General features: G+C 43.4%; 1 long non-coding RNA gene across 1 annotated transcript in view; it reads left to right on the forward strand.

The window, feature by feature from the left end:
- The window catches only part of LOC118098568, a 20,187-nt gene extending 13,217 nt beyond the window's left edge, over positions 1-6,970 (forward strand). The window contains exon 3 of the long non-coding RNA XR_004694180.1: positions 6,693-6,970. This is a non-coding gene — a long non-coding RNA (uncharacterized LOC118098568). The remainder of the gene's footprint in view (positions 1-6,692) is intronic.
- Positions 6,971-7,308: the final 338 nt, after the last annotated feature.

Below are 7,308 nucleotides of genomic sequence, written 5' to 3' on the forward strand. Positions count from 1 at the left end.
AGGAAACTCCACCAAAGAGAGTTAATTTTATCCAAGCGTGTTTGTCCTTGTCCTAGATTTTTGTGCACAACAGGCTTCACAATTTTTTATTTCAAGAAAAAACAGTTTGCTTTGTTTCTCTTTGAAAACACAATATTCTGCACCTACATTTCTTTACCTTAACGTGTTGTTTACACCCTGACCCTGACATTTTACTTCCGCGCCCATGTTGACAGATTAGAACTGGATTTCAATGAATTCCTCAAAACTGATTTTGAATTTACACGTTGCCTTTTGCTAGAAAATAACACAAACGAGAGATGCCTCTGACATTCATACATCAATGGTCAATGATTGTTATAATTGGTAAGTTTTAGACAATTAACACTACACCACTCTGAAGCTGGACATTCCTCACCCCTTGTTTATGGCCACAATTTACCCATCTTCTAATGCAAAGGCAAAATCTCACAGGAATTCTTCCATCATCTTGTGTATTCCAGTCAGAGGCTGTTTGGAGAAGAAAGGAAAATCCAGTATTAGGATGGCTTTCCCCAACAAAGTGCTTGGTGAGTGTATGTAATGAGGCAGAGAGTGACAAACAATAACAATGATAACCTTGACGTGTTTTAGTGGCAATAAAGTATGAGCAGACCGGGAAAATCCCACATATTACCCAACGCGATCTGTCTGAAGACGACCAGATGATGTGTGCGGTGGCCGTGACTAAGTGCTCGCAAATCATCTGAGAGAGGAACAGAAAATGAAATGGGGATGCATTATATCAATTTCTTTTTTTTTGGAGCTCTTTTGTTTTGAAGGTAAGAGGTAACCGACCGAGACGGACGGCCCCCGTTATTAGTCAGTGAGATGGAGCGGCGAGCCTCCACCTCACCTTCCCAGTCGACTGGCCCAGTCACGCCGGGGACAATAGCACCGGAGAAGGGGAGGGTGGGATGGGGACGGAGGAGTCGCCGCAGTAGCGGAACGGGTAGCCTGCCTGTCATCTCTGTCTTGTCCACGCTCGGCAATCTCACTAACTACACTCTCCCGCGACCTAGACTCTCTCTCTCTCTCTCATTTTCACTGGCTGGCGTTTCTACCAGTGCTGACAACACACATATAATTAAGGGCCATGAATGCAGCGTTACCTATAAGTGAAGCTGACAGCCAGAGGCCTACCTATGGCTCCTCTCCTCCTCCGCCTCTTTCTTCTCATCCATCTCCTGGGCGCTGGTTGAGCAGCAGCTTAGTGGAGCCTTGGCGAGGCCGAGCGACGGTCGCAGACCCACTGGCCCTAATTGGTGGTCTCTTATTCTGGGGAGGGTGGGTCTGGGTGGGTCCGAGGAGGCGTGAAGGTGGCTGTCTTTGGACTGGGGAATGGCTGGATCTCTAGATGTCCCCCTTTTCCCATCACCATCACTCCAACTCCTGCTTGGTGCATCTCTAGCTCTCCTCTCGTAGCCTGCTCCCCCGTGAAGTCACTCCTGACTTTCTTTCCTTCTCTCTTTCTCAGTTTTTCTGTCCTGAAATCCGGTCCCAATCAAGCACCAGCTCCCACATGCATGGCCGGTGAATCACAACAAAGATTTCGGTGCCCAAGCGATGAACTGAAATAGTGTCCCTCCTTACAGACAACATAAAGATAACCGCATGTGCCTAGTTAACGTCACCTTTACCTCTGGTGGCAACCCACTCTCTACGTGGCTCTGTCAGCTCGTAACGTTAGCCTGCAGTTGGCTAGTAGCTACCTCAGACTCAAGTCAACACGACAACTAAATGCCTAAAGCCAAATGGACGAAAGTGCAGCTGTATTTTCACGCGAGAGGATTCCGCAGCGAATATTTGAAAACAATTCCGTGTAAAGGGAGGAACATGACGAACAGAGTGAAGCACCCGGCTATGAGATGCATTTGAAAGCAGAGGGATGCTCTGTGTTTGACTGCTCATGTGACCCAATGCCGAGCACATCAGCAGCAGCGGTGAGACAACTGATGAGGGGTTTGGAGCCGGAGTATTTTGCTGAAGATGTTATTTAGTGTTAAATTGTTGTCTTCCGGTTAGCTGATTTTGTTATGTATATTTTTTAGGTTTTGCACTTATTTATATTTGTATATATAAGTTAATTAAAAAAGCAGTTTTTATCATCGTTGCCATCTTTTTGTCGTTTTGTGCTTTTTTTTAAAAGAAAAAAGTATTGGCTCTGGCACTTTTATCAGTACTGTTTTAAAAGTATCAATTTAGACCTGGTATCACCCGAACCAACGATTAAGGTGTGGAAAAGAGAATCAGGGACCTATTTGTTGCTCCAGGCTAAATGTACTATATTATAATATAAACCCTTAGAAAGAGGCTAACTAAAAGTTGCATAATGTGATACTTGAAATCCAGCTTATTCTGGCCGTAGAGAATGAGAGACAGTCAGGGAGGGAAGAACATCAAGAATTGACATGTAGACTGAGTGAGAGGAACAGGAAAGATGTAATGAGAGAAAAAATAAAACGAAGATGGACGGAGAAGAGAAGAGAGTGACAGGGGAAGGCGGAGGGTGAAAAAAAGAAGAAGTGAGGAGCACTTTCAGCGCCGTATCCCGAGAGGTCACGTTAACCATAGACGTTTACGTATATGTGTCAACCGTGAAGCCTCGGTAATGGCAGGGCATCTCGGAAGAGGAGCTATCCCTGAGCTGCTCGGTCTGCCCGCAACCCGGTGTTGTTACCGCGCTGATGAGCAAGCGAACAAGGGGGGGAGTGGGGGTGGGGGGAGCCGTCGAGTGATTAGAGCAATTACTTGTCAAGGATTTGTCACAGCCAATCACATCTGCCCCCGTTTGTCTCCGCGGAGACAGGCGAGGGGGTGACCCAGACCTGCCTGCATCTGACCGACTGCAGCCCTCGCTCTGTGTGTGTGTGTGTGTGTGTGTGTGTGTGTGGGTGGATGGATGGATGTGTGTTGGTAGCGATATCGGTTTATGCAGGACTGCCCAGCCTTGACACACTGCTGATCATTATATGTTTCTAATGATTCACAATGCAGAGGTGGGATTGTTGTTGCGATGGATGGTTGATGATTGGCTGAGTTGTAAGATGGGGTGGAGACAAGTTGTGTCCGCGTATGTGTATCTTTATATCTGTGCATGAAGGTGCTGAACTCCCATTAAACCATATTATCTTATAATACACCACCAACATAAAATATAGTCTTCACACTATCAATGCAAACCATACTTCTTCATCTGCTCTCTGTTTCATCCCTCTTTTCCTCCCCTTGCTTTCTCTGCCAAAGCTGCAGCCAAATTTTGTCTCCTGATCTTTTTCATTTTTATCTTTTCAGCACAGCTCTGTACAGTCACACTGACACTTTCTTTTTCTTGTCCAGGAGCCAGATTCAGCCCGAGCAACTGGAATAGGAACACCTCAGTCTTCAGTGTCTTCCTCTGTTAGGATAAGAAAATGTAATTTCTGTTCATTACTGAGCAGTAACTAAGGTTTTATTAACCTCCTGCTACTCATTTAATGTTGTTTATCAGCATAATTGTTCTGTAGCATTACACAACGAGGACGGCACTCAGTAGAGTTCATACCTCCACCAAGGCCCAATAGTGGATTTATATTTGGATCTGCGCTCAATTGCACACACTCATAAATATCAGTCCCATAAACATGTCAGATTTTTCTGGATCCACCTGCTGATCCAGATCCTGACCAAAAATGTATATATATATATATATATATATATAAAAGCAACACCCGATGTCACCGATATGTCCCCAACAGCTGCTGGCAGTATTTTGCAATTTTTTTTATTGAGCTAATGCGGAAGACCTTAAAACATACAAGGGATCATTTTGTCATATGTGACTAACAAATAAACTAAGGCAGACAAAAACATAACCTCTCTGGCAGAGGTATTGAGCAAACTAGTTTTCCTTTGTGTGACTATTGAACAGATACAAAAGTATTAATGTGATCAGAAGGTTTCTATATGGCTCAAAGGTTTACAAGAATTAGCTGTTTATAACAACAAGCGACCAAGGTAAGCGATACTTTGAAAATAGGATATCACCACAAGTTCACTTTGAGACTGTAGCTTTCCTTTCACTCTCTTTGTTTGCTCTTTGGTTCTCCTTCTCCCTCTAGCCTTTCTTCCTCTCCTGCCTCTTTGGCTTTGCTAAATTCAGAACTGTGACACCAAGTGAAGGCTTTTGGCAGCGCAGCATTGTTATGGAGGACTGGTTGGCCCCGCAGATCCCCTGCCGCGCGAACCCTGGCCGCGCAGCTTGGAGATCACTGCAGATGACCTGCGTTGTTGCCGAGCCTCCCGTACTTGGGTGCCTGTGCGTGCACTGCTGCGTGCGCATCTTGTTGTGCCTCTCATGTTTCTCTCCGTCCTGCCTGACCTCTGATGCACGTGCTGCAAGTGTACAAACATGTTATTTCAGTGTTGGGTTGGAACATGTCTCTGAGGTCCATCTCATTCCATGTATCCGGCTACTTTTTTTCCGCTTGCATCTCGATACACAGTCGCATGTCAGTCATGGCAGCAAACAAGAATAGAGCTTATAATTAGACCAATGGTGCTGTGATGGAAATCTCCACATGAGGAAGTGTACATGACAGGAATGATATTTTAGAGCTTAGAAGTAGAAGTAGGCTCTATGGTATTCAAATACTATACATTTTAATAACCCTGTTTTTTGACGTTTATACAGTTGTAAGTCTCTATAATGTTTATGTGTATCTGTGTGCTGATACAGTATGTGTGTCAGTAATTACTGACTACCCCCCCATGATTTACATTTTCCACACAACAGCTCAATGTGCAGTCCTCAGAGTGTGTTTTTAAAAAAAAGTAATTGTAAATTAATGGGAATAACAATTATAGTCTTACTATGAACTGCACTGCCTGTGTCTAGCTCTCTAATAATATCAATATTCATTATAGATACTATATTTTCACCCATTCAATAAGTGCCTGTCATGAGCCTGGTTTGTGTAATCTGTTCTATTTACAAACTCAGATCCTATAATCATATGTTGAGTCCAATTCGAACATGGTTATCACGGTACCAGGTAGTGCAGAGTAGTCACAGCACTTCCTCTGTCAGTACACCTGCCAAGTTTGAAGTTGATCAGATGAGCGGTTGTGAAGAAAACTGAGGGAAAGACAGGAAGAAAGACGGAGGTTTCTCGATTCATTAGGATAGATAACTATTTTTGCCTTTAATAGAAACAAAGCAGTGCAATGCAGGGTTAGCAGTAGGATCAGGGTCTAGACAACTACTCATCCATAAAACAATGTGTCCTCAGCAACCCACTCACCAAGTTTGAAATTAATCAAATGAGCGGTTGAGAAAATCCAAGGATTGATATTTATATTTATATAAATTGTCTGAGACCACTATATTTGTGTGTATACTTGTACAGATATCTTTGTGAGGACCATTTTGAGCGGTCCTCACTTTCAGACCCACTTTTTCAATGGGCTTTTTCAGGGTTAAGACTTGCTTTTAGGGTTAGGGTTAGGCATTTAGTTCTGATGGTTAAGGTTAGCATAAGAGGCTAGGGAATGCATTATGCCAATAAGTGTCCTCAATAAGATAGATGTACAAACAGGTGTGTGTGTGTGTGTATTTGAGGGATCCGAAAGTCAGATAAAAATCGGTGTGATACTTAAATATAAATACTTGTGCTAGGCCTTTGCACTTATAATTGGACAGGAACCCTGTGATTTTTTTGCTATACTGAACTCTCTCAGCTTCTCTAAACAAAACATTGCTTGTTGACTTTTTCTAGACATTTTCCGAGAGGGCTGGCAGGGAAAAGTTCAGCAAAATGTCTGTACCAATTGACTTTGTAAACATTCATATACAGCCCCTCTGGAACATTTTTGGAAAATGTCCAGACTCGACAGCATGTCTGAAATCAGCTCTAGAAGCACTCTCTCTTTTGTCCGTTCTGGGCTACTGTAGAAACATGGCAGTACAAAATGGCGCATTCTGTGGTAGAAGACCCGTTCCAGATTAAGAGCTCATTCTTATGTCATGTCATGACAATAATTGTTAGTTTCACGTGATTGTACACTAATGAAAACAAAGTTATTAGAATTTCTGATGATAGATCCCCATTTGATCCACCACACTAATCTTCCTTTTAGAGAAGCCACCACTAAGAGTAGCAGCAAGCAGCGACAATCTGCCAGAAACTGTGAATGGCTGGGGCTGCTTGTTCCTACTGTACGCTCCGGGCATTTTCTAGCTCTATCTCAAAACCTTACATCATCTATTATTCTCCTCCTCATATTGATATGATTTTTTTTTCACTCTATCCATGTTCCAAAATTCGACAGAAGAGCAAAAGAACTCAATTTGTAATTTTCTCTCCATGCTTCCTTTGACTCCAATTTATGCAAGTATTTCTTTTTTTCTAAATCACTCTCTATCTTTGGCATGATTGTTTCTGAAGTTGAAGTCAGATGTATTGTTTGTGATGTCTCCGTGCGGTCCAGCTGTAACCAGCCCCCGATGTCTACGTTCTAGATATTATTTCTGGCTGTCCGTACTCCATCTTGGGGCACAATGGAGCCTCTTTCATTTTCTGTGTCATAATGCGATAGCACAAATTTCCCCGCGAGGCATCACACTATTGGAAAAGCAAATAACATATGTTGTGTCTCAAACTCACCCTTCTCTCCCCCTTATCCCACTGGTGCAGATGACCAGTGAGTCTGCCAGCGCCAAGGGCTGAGGACAGAGCGGGAAGACAGGAAGAAGAAGAGCGCGTTCTGGAAACATGTCACTTAGACTATCGTTCATCTCCAGAGTGAGGAGCAAACATAATATGAATCCTCCCTATCAAACCCCACAAGAGGAGCCATAATGTATTACATTCAGAGCAGCGCCACGACCAAACATGGCTGGGTAATGTACTGCGTGTATGTTTTATTGATACTGCAGGAGGGATAGTTTTTTCGCTGCCTTGAGGAACCTTCATAAAGCAGATTATCTTTTCCTTGGCATGACTGACTTGGTGCTACTTTCCAGGAGGGTGTGTGATTGTGTCTGTGTGTTTTTCTTTATTGTATTATGTTCCACGAGATGCCATGCTAATCTTTCACTCATCATCAAGCTCGCAGGGCAGGCTGGCAGCTTTGTTCTGCAGAAAAACGAGAGGAAAAAACAGAGGAGGACAAATAAGCAGAGAACTAGAGGAAATATACAGGGCAGGCACCATATCCTTATTGCAGACCTGCTCCAATACGCCTGTGAGTTGTGTTTTCATATCTACCTACTAATTCCACAGATGTCTGTCTGTCTGTATGTGGAACGCA

Source organism: Hippoglossus stenolepis, chromosome 19 (assembly GCF_022539355.2).
Source record: "Hippoglossus stenolepis isolate QCI-W04-F060 chromosome 19, HSTE1.2, whole genome shotgun sequence".
NCBI classification, from domain to species: Eukaryota; Metazoa; Chordata; class Actinopteri; order Pleuronectiformes; family Pleuronectidae; genus Hippoglossus; species Hippoglossus stenolepis.